This window comes from Alexandromys fortis, unplaced genomic scaffold, assembly GCF_014885135.2.
Source record: "Alexandromys fortis isolate MF-2015 unplaced genomic scaffold, M_Fortis_MF-2015_v1.1 scaffold_39, whole genome shotgun sequence".
NCBI classification, from domain to species: Eukaryota; Metazoa; Chordata; class Mammalia; order Rodentia; family Cricetidae; genus Alexandromys; species Alexandromys fortis.
The window spans coordinates 1,975,925-1,991,952 of NW_026067918.1; the positions used below are offsets into that span (position 1 = coordinate 1,975,925).

General features: G+C 40.2%; 1 protein-coding gene across 1 annotated transcript in view; it reads left to right on the top strand.

Annotated features, from left to right (window-relative positions):
• Positions 1-16,028, top strand: part of Gabrg3 (gamma-aminobutyric acid type A receptor subunit gamma3) — a 478,787-nt gene that overhangs the window by 449,332 nt on the left and 13,427 nt on the right. The gene's annotated exons all lie outside the window — the stretch shown is intronic.

The following is a 16,028-nucleotide window of genomic DNA, read 5'->3' on the forward strand; positions in this document are numbered from 1 at the left end:
TGGGGACTGGGTGACTTGTGAATCTGTTTTATTTCTATTTATTTATTTTTTTAAAAATCTTTTTCATTTTACATACCAATCCCAGTTCCTACTCTCTTCCCCTCCTCCTGGTCCCTCCACCTCTCCCTCCTCCCCACCCCAATGCTCCCTTCAGAGAGGGTAAGGCTTCCCATGGGGATTCAGCAAAGTCTAGTACTTTGCTTTGAGGAAGGACCAAGGCCCTCCTCATTATATCTAGGTTGAATAAGGTATCCATCCTAAGAGAGTGGGTTCTAAAAAGCCAGTATAAGTAGTAGGGATAAATCCTGTTCCCAGTGTCAGTGGTCCCACAGTCTGCCCCAGCCATCCAACTGTCACCTACATTCAGAGGGTCTAGTTTGGTTCTTTCCCTGTCAGACCAGAATTTGTGAGCTCCCATTATTAGCTCAGGTAATCTGTGTCAGTAGATGTCCCCATCATGGTCTTGACCTCTTTCATTGTATTCTCACTCCTCATACTCTTCAACTGGATTTTGGGAGCTCAGTGCTCTGTTGTGAATCTCCGCCTCTGCTTCTACCAGTTGCTGGACGAAGGTTCTATGGTGACATTTAAGATAGTCAGCAATCTGACTACAGGGCAAGGCCAGTTCAGGTACCCTCTGTTCTATTGCTTGGGGTCTTAGCTGGGGTCATCCTTGTGGATTCCTGGGAATTTCTCTAGTGCCAGGTTTCTTGCTAGCCCCATAATGGCTCCTTCTATCAAGATATCTCTTTCCTTGCTCTCATCTCTGTCTTTCCCCAATCTCAACTATCCAGTTCCCTCAAGTTCTTCTCCCCCTCCCAGTCTCCCTTCCTCCTCCCCTTCTGCCCTCCCTTCTTTCCTCACCCCCATGCTCCCAATTTTCTCAGAAGATATCTTCTATTTCCCCTTCCCAGGGGCATCCCAACAATGCAGATTCTGTAACATCCCCTCTCCTAAGACTTAGGTGCCATTGAGAATTCTCAAATAAAAAAAGCTGGTGAAAATGTCCTTTAATAATAGGTTCTACTCTTTCCTTTATTATTATAAAATTTAAGACAGTTCTGAATTTATTATAACATTGAGAACAATAATTATCAATTTTATATCATTGTGATTATTTACTCCTAATGTATAGCACCAATTATATGACAGGTGAAATGCATAGATTAACTTAATTTTTTTATGTCTGTGACCTTCTTCCTTGTACTAGGTATTTAGTTGTTATAATCAACTATCTTTCAATTGTCTTTCTTCTGGCAAATGTAAAGATAAGATCTTGCTATTTGCTAATGTGAATAGGTTTGCTCTGAAAATCCCATAATAAATTATTTTATTGATGACTAGAGTAATGTATCAAATTTGTAATTGTAATATATCATCTTAAAAGTAATTAAACAATTAAGTATATCTAATGACAAAAATTGCATAGTAGACATATGCATATTCAAAAGGGTCCTGAAGAGCTACCTGATAAACTATGAAAGGGTTTTCTCTTTTTCCTTATGGAGTTGAGCATTGCCCCTCCAAGGTCTGTAAAGAGTTGTGTTGGGATTTTGTTGGGGATTGAGTTGAATCTGTAGATTGCTTTGGTAGGATAGACATTTTTACTATGTTAATTCCATCAATCCATGATCACTGGAGATCTTTCCATCTTCTGATATCTCCTCCAATTTCTTTTCTCAAAGACTTGATGTTTCTGTCATACAGGTCTTTTACTTGCTTGGTTAGTGCTACCCCAAGATATTTTATATTATGTATGACTTCTGTGAAGGGTGTTGTTTCCCTGATTTCTTTCTCAACCCATTTATCATTTGTGTATAGGAGGACTACTGAGTTGTTGTTTTTTTTTAAGTTAATCTTGCATCCATCCACTTCACTAAATGTGTTTATCAGCTATAGAAGTTCCCTGGTAAATTTTTGGAATCACTTACATATCATCTACCAATAATAATACTTTGGTTTTGCCTTCCCAATTTTTATCTCCTTGTTCTCCTTCAGTTGCCCTGTTGCTCCAGCTAGAACTTCAATTACTATATTGTATAGATATGAAGAGAGTAGACAACCTTGTCTTGTTCCTGATTTTAATGGAATTGCTTTCACTTTTTCTCCATTTAATTTAATGTTGGCTATTGATTTGTGGTAAATTTCCTCTATTATGTTTAGATATGTCCCTTGTTTCCCTAATATCTACTAATCTCTTTGATCAAGAAGGGATGTTGGATTTTGTCAAAGTCTTTTGCCAGCACCTTAGATGATCATGTTTTTTTTTTTTCTTCTGTCAATATGGTGGATCATATTGACTGGTTTTTGTATGTTGAGCCATCCTTGGACCTCAGCAATGAATCTATTGGATCATGGTGGATGATCTTGATGTGTTTGGTTTGGGAGTGTTTTATTGAGTGTTCTTGCATCCATGTTCATGAAGGAAATTGGTCTATAATTCTCTTTCTTTTCTAATCTTTGTGTGGTTTGGGTGTCAGGGTGACAGTGGCCTCATAAAATAAATTAGGCAGTTCAATAAAGTAAATTAGGTAGAAGTTGGGAGATATTTAATGACTGGTTCTGTAATCACGAACAATGTATGGGAAAAGAATATAAAATAAGTAAAATAATATAAAGATAAAAGGGGAATAGCCCTTGCAGGGCAGGTGTCACTGTGGTTTGGGAGGTAGATTGGTCTACTGTTAAGTGACAAAAGATGGAAGGATGAAGAGTCATCACTTCGTTCAGTGGGCTGGGGAGGCAGCAGTCCATGTTTGGAAGTGGCTTCCCAGTTCTGACATTCTTTAGATTTCACAAAAATGCATATTTTACTAACCAAAACCCAAGAGAAAAACCTCATAAGGAGAGAAAGAGACCAAGAGATGAATAAGAAAGTGAAGCTACCTAACAATGGCTTTAGGATGAAAATAACGTATATTTCTAAGACAAAAGAAGATGGGTTGGGTGTGATGTCACATTGTCTTTAATCCCAGTACTCAATAGGCCGGTGAATCACCAAGTGTTCAAGACCACCCTGGTCTGTATAGCAAGTCCTTGTCCCAAAAAAGGGAAAGTATGGATAATTTCACAAGAGAAAACTGATTTTCGGATTTTTGAAAAAGAAATACAACCATTTAGAAATGTAAGAAAGAACATTCTGTAATTTTTTAATTGAGAATGATGCAAAAAAGGATAAACTAAAATAAGAAGTGAGAAAATATGGGAATAAACATAAAAGCTAACCATTAGGAGACATCAAATTATATAATAATTTAGAGTTAAGCAGGCAATAAGTGGGAGAGTGGAGTTTTCATGTAAGAGTCTTTGGTTTAAAAAAAAAGTAAAGGTAATTAGAGTCCCAGGAACAGAGCTCATAGACAGTGAGTTAAAAGAGAGGAAACGTATCTTAAATTGAATTTTCAAGTTCAGTAAACTATCCAGTGCAAAGGGTCAATGCAAAGGAAGTTCCCAGACTGTCTAACGGCGGACTAGAAGTGTGTCTTTCAGCATCTAGAGGAAAAGACTGAAGCAAAGCTAATGCAGATGTCTGACTTTGTACCAGGATAAATAACAACCTATTAATATTGAAATTCTAGGCACAAAAAGTCAAAGAGTTTTAGAGATAACGAAATTACCAATGGAAATAAAGAGAAAATAATCTTTTCAGACTTTAAGGAGAAAGAGTGTGGTGCCGAGAGCTTCGTAATGAGCTACCATCCTTTCAAAGACATTTCAAAGCTAACCCTTGTCCTGGCTGTATCAAAATTGTCCTAGATGACCATGAACCTTAGCCAACTTTTCTAAATAATATAGTCAGGACATGTGGTATTTTTTGGCTATGGTGTGTGATCATTTGGCATGGTTCAGGCTTTAGGAAACTATGCAGGACAGGTTCAGGAACACATCCTGAGATATATTGCGAAATACATCCTGCAGAGAGCTAGGGATAAGAGCCATCTTCTAAAGACTCAGAACCATCTCTCACGTGGCTAGATTGTAGTCGCTAGGCTTTCAAACACACCATTGCATCGGATGGTGAGATCAAACAGAAGCCTGGGGCTCAAAAATTAATTGCCGTAGTATCTTTTTCTGGCGTGGGTTTCATTGGCAGCCTCCGGCGAGGACCTGGGGAGAGTCTAGTTGTCGGTCAGATGCTAAAGCATTGCCGTGTGATGACCACAGCTGATACTTCTGATGTTGATTCATGCTTGAAGTACAGAAGCAACTCTCAGTAATTGTCCAGAGTCCAAAAGCATCGCTGTGCGTATGAATTTTCCGTTGTCACCAGTGTTTAATACTGAGAACAAAGCTTTAAGCAGTTTCTCCAGCCACCCCCTCTAAGCACAGAGGGCAGGTGCTGCGCCATGGGGCCAGATGGTCCTGTGTCCACTGTGCCCCTAGCCTGGTATTTGGCCCTGGGCAGTTCCTGTGACCATCACAAGTGAGCTCCCCGATGCAAAAGGAAATCTAAGTAATTAAACTGATAAAATGAAGAATATCCTAGTACACGCGATTAGGGAGCATTAAGTTACATAACGTTGAAGTTAGCTGAGGCGTGCTGCCTCCAGTATGCCTGGGCAAGGAGTAGACCGCTAAGCGCGCTCGTTAGCTGAGAAGCGCTGACTCCAGTGTGAATAGAGAGAGCTGGTACACTCACCAGGCTCTTTAGCTGAGGAGCACACACTCTGGTGTGAATAGAGAGAGCTGGTACACTCACCAGGCTCATTAGAAACCACCGGAGGGAAACACTGGCACCAGGACTGGAGTTTCGGCTTGCTGCGAAAGTTTCTGCTAATGTCTGATCGCCAAGATTGTCCTTTTGTTAGGTCCTATTCCCATAACCAGAAGAGACAATCCTCTCATACAATGGGCCGTGAGGCCTATCCCCATATCACAGAGCATGCATAGAAGGGGCAGCTCAAAGGGGCATTGCAGGGTGGTGGGCATAAAGTCCCTGTCTGCTAAAAAAGGTCCCTGGTTCTCTTAAGAAAACCATAATTCTGACCCTTGGGCAAGAAAGCAACAGTGATGGACTTAAGAACTGATTCTGCTGATATTTGTGCAGTGTGGATCTCCCTTCTGCCCAGCAGATAGACTACAGCTCCTGTGTCATTTATATTGTTGAAAGTGTCACCTGGGGCTGGGACCAGAAAGAGATTTCAGGTTGACCGCATATATGGAGAGCACAGAAGCCTGTGCTGTCAATGTCAGTAAAATCTATCTGTGGCTGGCTCTTCTTTGAGCTTGGGCCAGAGAAGGACATCCGCTATCATTAAAGGGCTTTGTTCTTGCTTTGTCTTGTTTGTTTTGCAGGAGTGTGTGAAGTGAATGAAGTCTGGGGCAGGGATTTTGACCTCAGAATTCGGCCTCAGGCAGGTCTTGTGACCACAGCAAATGAAAAGGAAATGGCTGTTGAAGTTCAGTGAACTAACAGATGTCAAGTGCACAGTCGCTATCCATAGATAGAAATAATGTCTGTTGCTATTGCCTGAATGCACTTCATGTAAGGGAGGATCGAGATATTGATGCTTTAGCTGTCTTTAGGAAATAGTCCATTAATTCAGCTGCTAGCATTTAGTTCAGTGGGACACATTTGAACAGGGATCTGTGGTGAGACTGTGTTTAAATACCTCTAATAGAACGAAGTAAAACCTTGCCCTCTCCATGTTTGCCTTAATGGAGTCTGGGAAATAAACCAGTCTAGGTTCGCAGTTATCCTTTCAAAAGTTGTGACAGCATCTTTGGCTACAAGATTGAGTGGAGAAAAAAAAAAAAACCCTTCACCATCTACCAAGTCATCCTTCCTCTGCAATCCACAGAGGAAAGTGGAAAAAAAAACCTCTGCTTGGTCTCATGAACCTCTCCACTGAAAGATGAAAATAGGTGATTGAATTCTTAAAATAACTTCTACATTCCTTTAAGATCCTGTCTAAACAAATATTCTTACCATCAAACCTAAAGAAATAATACAGAGATGTGATTATTTGCTTGTAACATTTTGTGCTTTCGGTTTGGTCCTTGCCGGGCCTGTTGAGCAGCGCAGCATGTCAATGTCTTTATTCGTGGAGGGCTGTAGGCCTGGTGGGTTGCAGACATGACCTCCGGCAGTACACTCCCTGTGAGCCTTGATAAGTTCAGGCTCTCTCGCTGTGATGCCAGTAGTTTTTACTAGGATATCACTGCCAGAAAGAGTTCATTTTACATAATGGACCTGACCCAGAGTTTTCAGAAAACCTAGCAAAATAATGAACCCAGCGAAGGCATTTGGATGTGAGACAACAGGAGTTGGGGGTTCCCACTGCGACAAGCTCCTACCTCAGATGCCTGGGCAGCAGTGCAGGGCCTGTGCCTACAGGTTTTTCTTATCACTCTGACAAGCCCAAACTAGCCATTTCCTTCTTTAAAGCATTCTCAGTGTGTGTGATTTTGGTTTTTCCAAGGCTTGCTATCAGACCCTGTCGGTCTGACCTACTGATCCTTGGCACTCAGGCATGAAGTTCTTAAGGTAGAAGCTTCATTCGGAGCTGCACAGTGTTGTGACTAGCCCTTTCATCAGGACTGATTATGCTGAACTTAGAACAAAATTTCTTTTATGAAAAGTAGCTCGCAAGCCCACGGTTTTAATGAGACTTGCAGGCGTAGCTGGGAATGTTGCAAATCTCCCTAAATGTGTCTTCAGTAGAGCAATCCGGGACATTGGAACGTTCTTTTTTTTTCTTCCTTGTAATACATTTGCAGATAAAAGGAGTTAGCAGAATGATACACTTTGGTCTGAGGACAGTGTGAAGTTAGTACCACTGGAATGGAAACTGATCTGTCTTGGCAACTGCCCACCAGCCCATCAACATTGCTGTGGAAATGTGTGAGTCTCTGGGAGGCAGAGTAGCTGGATATGGATCCCAGTCTTTTCCTGGTACAGGACTTTTAGAGTTTTGATACATTTATTTACCTGTTTCCGTGGGTCTCCCTCCTCCCCATGGCCACTGGTCCATGAGAGAAGAGGGAGCAGACAGGACGAGCAGGGTTCAGAGGGTGGTGGAAATAGCTTTCCAGGAGACAGTTTCAGTGTTACAGCTCGATTTTATTTCAGAGTAAGGGGAATACGTAGGATGGAGACAGCAACAGGGGCATTACCTAATTGACATTTGGCAACACAGTCCTATCATATAGCTGGAGCACAAAGAGCTAATTATCTTATGGGGGGGACATTTAAAGGGAACTGTGCTGGAGGTCACACTTAAAAACAAGTCAGGCATCCAAGAGCAGGGACAGCTTCAAAATAAGGTCAGGCATCCAGGCCTCAAGACACTGTCCAAATAACATAGAGAGGGAGGAGTCCTCAGTTTACACTGCACTCAGAGAGGTGTCTAGACATAGTAAACTGCAGCCTTAATAGCAGGGGACTCCAGCATGTTTGTGTCAGTGTGTGTATATATGTGAGTGACTATGCCGTGGTACACAGGTGGAGATCAGAGCCCAACTTCCATTATACAGGTTTCGGGGATTCAGCCCACCTGGCCAAGTCTGGTGACAAATGTCCTTGTTGCCTGAGCCACCTCATCAGCTCCACAGACTTTCTTTCCTAAGGTCTTTTTTGTTTGACGGAGGTCAAAATGTTTTTTAGGGAAGGCGTTTCAGAACACCACATTGGTTCTGTGGAGTGCTGCTTTAAATAAGTTTGTTTTCTCCGTGTAGAAAAGACTGTTCCAGGTCTATGTTTATATTACTCTTATGTTGATGAAGGAGCCACTGACAACAATGTATCTGCATTCACCTTACACTGGGCGCCCTGACATGTCTGTCACCCATGAGATTCTGTCTTCAGTCCTGATACTGTACAACAGACCCAAGGAAGAGGTGCAAGTTTATTGAGTAAGAAAGAGTAAGTAGTCAATTTGACCAAAGGAAAATGCTTACACTGTGTTGTAAGGTGAAAGACACTCTTGACACCTTTACCAGTTCTGTGCTGGACATGGATTTGCTGAAACAAAGCCAATCACAAAAGGCCATCTATCAGCATCTCTGCATGACAGTTGTAGGAGGAGGGCCTGCTTGTTCGTCCCAGCTGCCTGGCTAGCTTAGCCCCGAAATAACCACACAGAAATTGTATTCATTAAACATTGTTTGGCCCATTCGCTCTAGCTTCTTATTGGCTAACTCTTATATTAATTTAACCCATTTTTATTAATTTGTATATTGCCACATGACAGTGGCTTACCGGCAAAGATTCTAAATGGTGTCTGTCTCAGGCAGAGGATCCATGGCTTTTCTCTAACTCCGCCTTTCTTCCTCCCAGCATTCATTTTCATCTTCCCCACCTACCTAAGTTCTGCCCTATCAGCAGGCCAAGGCAGTTTCTTTATTCATTAACCAATGAAATCAACACATAGACAGAAGGGCCTCCTATCTCACAGTCACCTTCTAAAACCATTAGTATACATTCTAAAGGTTTAATATTGAAGTTTCTAAGCTTTATAAGCATAAAAACATTTTGTAATCTTTCTCTAAAGCCGTGTGTGTGTGTGTGTGTGTGTGTGTATTTCTCAAGTTTTATTTCCTTCAACTGTAAGGCATATTGATATAAGAAATTTAATTTTTTTCACAAACTCAAAAGTGGAAAAAGTATGAAGATGAGAGTTTTTAAAAGAAGGCAACATCCATCAATTCTTTTTCATAGTAAAAACCATAGTGATAGTAAGCATATGTGTTCTAAAACAATGTTTGAATAGCTCAGTTTACTATATCAATATAGAAGTGGAAGTATTTCATGAAACTTTGTATTATTGATTCTACATGAAAAAAATTATAGGATTTGTTGATTGTTTCAGAATAAAGGAGAAAGAAAATGCAAATAAGACTAAAACCCCTTTTCAGCAAATATTTACTAAGCTGCCACTCTCAAGTTTAGAAAAACATTTTTGATGACTCGGTGATATTTTTTAGCTATTTACTTTCTGTGAGTCAGGGTCCATCAAGATGATCAGCACTGAGAAGTGAGCTGACGTCAGACCCCTCCCGCTGGAGTGGGGGTACTGCAGCAGCTGAGTCTTAGGGTCCTTACTCCTCCCACCCAGCTGACGTCAGACCCCTCCCACTGGAGCTGGGATAGTGCAGCAGCTGAGTCTTCTTTGGTTCCTTACTCTTCCCATTCAGACAGAACAGTGGTTTCTGGGAAGCACTGCATCTCGGGAAGAGTGGTGGGAAGAGCTGGTGCATGGCCTGTGCGTTAAGAAGTTTTGAGCTCCTGGCTGTTACCAGGGCACAGTGACTTCTCTAGTATGGCGAATTAACACTCTTTAATTTTCCCAAATACCTCACCTGGATTAGATATTAAATCACTTGACTTTCCCATTTTAACCTGTTAACATGGTGGATGTTAAAACGCTGAATCGACCTCATTCCTGAAATTCCATCTGCTTGTCATATGTAATTATTTGTATGTATCCATGCTATATTATGTTGCTTATATCATAACTATCAGCTGGTATTGAAGAGGTATACAGTAATTATCATGAGGAATAGTCATCTCTCATTTTCTTTTTTCCATGGTTTTCAGGTAAGAATGCAGGCTTTGTAGAGCAAAGAGAAAGCTATTTTTGCTCTTAATGTTTCCTAAAATAGATCGAGTATAATTGATAAGTTTCCATTAACGCTTCTGCATTGATTTCTGCTTAGGTTGTGCTGCGATCAAAGACCACTGTTGAATTTCTATGTGTTTGTGGTCTTCATGAAATTAGTGTTACTGTTGAATTCTAACTTTAAGCCATGATGATCTGATAAGACACATTGGGTTATTGCAATTTTTTTGTATCTGTTAAGATTTGGTTTGTTAGCAGGTGTGTGGCCAATTTTTGACGGTTCAATGAGGTTCTGGGAAAAAAGGTATATTCTTTTGTGTTTGGGTGGAATGTTCTAGAGACGTCTGTTAAGTCCATTTGAGCATTAACATCTGTTAGGTACCTCATCACAAAGTTTCCATCTTACAGACCTGTCCAGTGGTAAGACAGGGGTATTAAGGTCTCCCACTATTAGTGTGTAGGGTTTAATGTATAATTTAAGCTTTAGTAGTGTTTCTTTTACATATGAGGGTGCCCTTGTATTCGGGCCATAAATGTTCAGTATTGAGATTTCCTCTTGATGGATTTTTTTCCTATGACAAGTATGAAATGTCCTTCTTTGTCGCTTTTGATTGATTTTAGGTTGAAGTCTATTTTGTTAGATATTAGAATAGCTGCACCATCTCGTTTTTTAGGTCCATTGGATTGGAAAAAATTTTCCCAAACTTTTACTCTGAGATGATGTCTGTCTTTGAGGTAAAGGTGTGTTTCTTGTATGTAGCAGAAAGATTGATTCTGTTTTTGTATTCAATCTTGTTAGCCTGTGTTTTCTTTATAGGTGAGTTGAGTCCCCTTATATTAATGGACATTATTGACCAGTGATTGCTAGTTCCTATTATTTTAGTTTTCGTTGTTGGTGATGTCATTTGTGTGTACTTTTCCCTTCTTTGGTATTTGCTGCTGTAAGATCATCTATTGACTGTGTTTTTGTGGGTGTAGCTGACTTCCTTGGATTATAGTTTTCCTTATATTACTTTGTGTAGGGCTGGATTTGTGACAAGGTTTTGTTTAAAACTAGTTCTACCATGGAATATCTTGTTTACTCTGTCTTTGGTGATTGAAAGTTTTGCTGGGTATAGTAGTCTGGGCTGGCATCGTGGTCTCTTAATGTCTATATAATGCTTTACCAGGTCCTTTTGACTTTCATTGTTTCCACTGAGAAGTCAGTAAAAGGCAAAAGATTTGTATGATCTGAAGAGAAACCAGAGTACAATTCTGATATGTCTGCCTTTATATATTACTTGGCCATTTTTCTTTGCAGCTCTTAATATTCTTTCTTTATTCTGCATGTTTAGTGTTTTGATTATTATGTGGCAAGGAGGCTTTTTTTTTTTTTGGTCCAGTCTATCTGGTATTCTGTAAGCTTCTTATATTTTCATGGGCATGTGCATCTTTAGGTTGGGAAAGTTTTCTTCTATGATTTTTTGGGGGGTATATTTTCTGTTCCTTTGAGTTGGACTTCTTCTATCCCTATTATTCTTAGGTTTGATTTTTTTCATTGTGTCCCATATTTCCTAGATATTTTGTGTTAAGCTTTTGTTAGATTCAATATTTTTTGACTGATGATTCTATTTCCTCTATCTTATCTTCAGCGTTTGAGATCCTCTCTTCCATGTCTTGTATTCTGCCTTTCATGCTTACATTTGTGGTTCCCGATCACTTACCAATATTTTCTGTTTCCAGAATTCCCTCAGTTTGTGTTTTCTTTATTGTGTCTATTTTGGTTTTCAAGTCTTCAATTGTTTCTTTCACCTGTTTGATTTTTTTCTCCTTGGTTTTCTTTAAGAGTTTTGTTGATTTCTTTCAATTTTTTTGTTGTCTTTTCTTCACCTTCTTTGAGGAAGTTTTTCATTTCCTCTTTAAGGGCCTAGAACTTAGCTTTTTTAAACTGGTGGTCAGAAGACAGGAAGCTCTAAGGTGAAAGAGATATTACATGCAAAAATATGAGACAAGAGTGTTTAGCTCAAACACAGACTGCATGATCTGATAGTCAAAATGTTTCATACTTTCCTAAGCACCTTAGCATTGGCTCATGGACATATTCTATTGCAAGATTGCCCCTACCATTGTTTTGACAACTCAAATGATAACAGCCTAAAAACAAGTTTCAGTTGTAATAGGTCTGTAAATTTATTCAAAAATGCAAGAAACTCATATTTTATTGTACCTTAATATATGTTTTAATTAATTTATTTATTTATTAAAATTTCCACCTCCTCCCATTTCCCTTCCACTCCCCCCAGTCCCTCTCCCCCTTCTTCTCCAGTCCTAAGAGCAGTCAGGGTTTCCTGCCCTGTGGGAAGTCCAAGGTCCTCCCCCCTCCATCCAGGTTTAGGAAGGTGAGCATCCAAACAGACTAGTCTCCCACAAGGCCAGTCCATGCAGTAGAATCAAAACTCAGTGCTATTGTCCTTGGCTTCTCATTCAGCCCTCATTGTCAGCCACATTCAGAGAGTCCAATTTGATCACATGCTCCATCAGTCCCAGTCCAGCTGGCCTTGGTGAGCTCCCATTAGATCAGTCCCATTGTCTCACGGTCCTGACTTTCTTGCTTATGGTCTCCATTCTTCTGCTCCTCATTTGGACCTTGGGAGCTCAGTCCAGTAAAGGCATAAGTCACAAACAATCCCACACCAGTTTGGAATTATGATTAATAGAATGGTTATTTATTTAAAGGGGAAAACTTACAGATCACCGTCCCAGACAACAGCCCTCTGCACAATCAGGAAAGGAGCCTAGTCACCGGAAGCGGAGCCAGAAGCCAGAGAGAGTGAGCGAGAGCAGTTACTGCTTTTTTAAAGAAAGAGAGACCACGCCCCAATGGGCTGGTATCTCAGCAGCTATTGGCTGAAGGAGCGGAAGGAGCTCCCACAACAGTCCAGTGCTCCAATGTGGGTCTCTGTCTCTATTTCCATCCATCGCCGGATGAAGGTTCTATGGTGATATGCAAGATATTCATCAGTGCGGCTATAGGATAAGTTTAGTTCAGGCACCCTCTCCTCTGCTGCCCACGGAACTAGTTGGGAAAATCCCCTTGACACCTGGGAACCCCTCTAGAGCCAAGACTTTAGCCAGCCCTAAAATGGCTCCCTTGGTTAGGATAACTTCTTCCCTGCTCCCATATCCACCCTTCCTCCATCTCAATTATCCCCTTCCCCCAAGCTCTCCTCAATCCTCCCCTTCTCCCTTCTCTCTCCCCATCTCCCCTTCCCCCCAATCCACCCCACCCACCTGCTCCCAACTTTATTTCACTTGTATTGTTGTCAGCCTTTGTTCTGATGAGATGATGCGTACTCTTCTGTTTCTGTGAAGGAATCTGCTAGCATCTCATCTTTTTATAACAATTTCATAAGCAAAATTTGTTTTAATGAATGAGACAGCAAACCATCCTCTGGAGGTAATTTATAGATTGAGTGACTATTTTATACTTTTAACAGTATTTTTATTCATTATTTGAGAACTTTGTGCAATACATTTCTCCAAGGTGTATTGCTGACACCTTTGTCAAAACTCATGTAACTGTAATTGCATAGACTTAGGTCTGGTTCCTCAATTACATTCCTGAGTTTCATGTTTGATTTTGTGCCAATGTTGCGTGGATCCTCTACTGTGTTTCTAGTCTATAATTTGGAGTTAGACATGATGATGATTTTCCCAGAATTATTTTTGATCGAGATTGTTCTTTTTTTCCTTGTTGTTCTGTACTTTTTCTGGAAGAATGACTGTCTTGCCAAGACTTGAAATTGGATCTGACACTTGCATGGACAGAGGGTTGATGGTTTCTGCCGATCTCTTTGCCCCAGGGCCTATGGCTTACTTTCTTCTTCCAAGAGGAAGCCGCATGGCTGGAACTGTGTTTAGCTTTGCCTACTTCTTTTTGGTTCATTGCCCAGCTCACTCTCCAAACTTTTCAAACACTCCTCAGTTACTAATTTTGCAATTTTCCAGAAGTTATTTATCTCTTTTAAATAGATTCTGTGTTCTTTGACTCTTCTCCTTTACTGAGTCACAGAGATCACCTTCAAGTCTTTCATTTTCCTGGAAGGTCCTGTTCTGTCATTTTAAATGATGTTGAATTGTCATTGTTATTACTAATATCATGCAGACATTATCATATTTTCCAATTGTTGGTTCTTCTAAAAACTTAGAATTGCTAAAATTTCTCACTGTATCTATACATTTTCCCCTTTTTTCCATATTATCTTGACTCAAATGTTTAACCTCTGTGGCTGAGAATTATGCAGTATTGTGCTGTCCTACGGAATCTGTGTCTCTGTCATCAGTAACACTTCTGTTTGTTCCAACCATAGTCCATGTTCTAAAGCCTGCTTCTTCAGAAATGGTGACACTAACTCTTTATTGACATTGTAGCTATTCCCTGCTTTTCTAAAGTTTTAACTGAGGAATGTCTTTTTTTATCTGAAGTGTTTTTTACATCTCACAGAGTCCAGTCTTGAATTCCTTTTCTCTGTGTTTAGACCATTAGTGTCTAAGCTGAATGTTGATAGGGTGAAATAAAATGTCCTGCCCTGGCTTTTGTACTCCACTTTCTGTTTTAAAATTAAATAAAGCAGCTTTGTGCCTCCCTTGTGCTGTCTCCATTGATTGGCTATTTATAATGACTCTAAAATAGCTTAGCATTTATTTTAGGACTTATGATACATATTGACCTTCTGAATAGATTTCCAGATGTTGGTTTGCTGATGTGAAACCGCTGAGAGCCTCCAAATGGCATACCCCCAGCACCTCCCCTGGGGCTCTTAGAGAGCTGCTTCTCTGCCTTGTCCTTTCTTCTGCTGTAGCCGTAAAATGTAGAGCTCTAAGTTTGCCATGGCCGTTACCTTATAAATCTGTTAATTAAAAGAATAGAGAGTATCATTTATTGGATTTGTAACACTTTTTCTGCATTTCTAACACACTTTCCCTTGCAAATGTCTGAATAAATCTGATACTTTATCTTTGAATATTTTTTTCTCACAACCAAATCAAACATTGAGGAATTCCCTTAGATCGCGTGAATCTCAGGGTTTTACATTTTCTTCACTTTTAGAAAGGTATTCTCACTGAAGTTCGGTTTTGGATCTTTCGTTTTGTTTCGATTTTGTGTTTTTTGAGGACTCCAAAAAGTTCCTTGCCTTGCCTTCTCTTTTTCAGTGGTGGGTTAAATCACATGACCCCCATAGTCTTGGGCATTTGACTACTTGGTCCCCAGATGGTGATGCTGTTTGGCAAGGCTTAGGAGATGTGACTGTTATTGGAGGTTGTATGGACTTGGGAAAGACTTTGAGAGTTTAAAGACTTGAGCCATTTCCAGGTTATCCTCTCTGCTTTGAGCTTGTGATTTAAGATGGGAGGTACTGGCCCCTGGTGTAATGCTTGTACTCTGCCTACATGGGCCCTAACTGCCTGCAACCATATGCCCCAATCCGCTCTTCCTTCTATCACACACCTTGGATGTGGTGTTTTGTCACAATAGTAGAAACACTGCTAATATACTGTACAATTTCACAATCCTTTCCCTTGTTCTTCTGCACGAAACATGTGTCCCTTTTCCTCAGACAAACCACGACATTGCCCCACTACCTTTGGCGCACGGGTTTTAATGTGTCCGTGTGTGTTTCGTTGCTCTTGTTGCCTTGTGTGCTTTGTTTGATTGTCCTGCCTGGTCTTGGAGCTTTGTGGATTAGTCAAATAAGCTAGGTTTACAAAGATCTTGGTTCCTTTCCCATGGTGTTTTTTTTTCACCCTCTTCTGGCTTCTAAACTCAAATTCCATTTTGTGTTTCATAGTAATAATCAAATTCACCTGTTTAGTGGTGCATTGGTTTGTTTGTCTGTGGTCATCCAATGAGTTGCTTCATCTCTCTTACTGAATGGGTCTTTGGATTTTTTTCATTTCTTTTTGATTGTTTTTTTTTATTCTGACCGGATTTTTATCTTTGGAATGGTTACTTTATGAAGTGATTATTTTAATTAAGTTTTTTCATATCTAGTTCTGGTTCAGCTGGCTGTCTTTTCAGACTGCTATTTTTTATTGTTTTGTAGGTACTATAATTTCACCGGCAAGCTATGCATGTTTGTACTGAAGCAGATATTGAGAAAAGCATATTGCTTGCTTGGAAGTGGGTTGAAGAATTGAATGACTTTCAGTGAGAGAGGTTTTTTTTTTTTTTTTTTTTAAAGCACATTTAGTCAAAAGTTCAGCCAGAGGCTGCATAGAGGACTCAGCAATTGTGACCGCTCTTACAGGTATCCTGACTTCAATCCCAACACCCATGTCACACAGCTGACAACTGCCTTTAACCGCGCACACATATGCATAAATAAAATGCAACCTTTTAAGCATCAGGTCATCTTTGTCTCTTGCTTCCCACTTTTCTCTGCATCTTCCTTTCTGTTCTTCTTAGAGCACATCTTTTGCCCTGTCTCG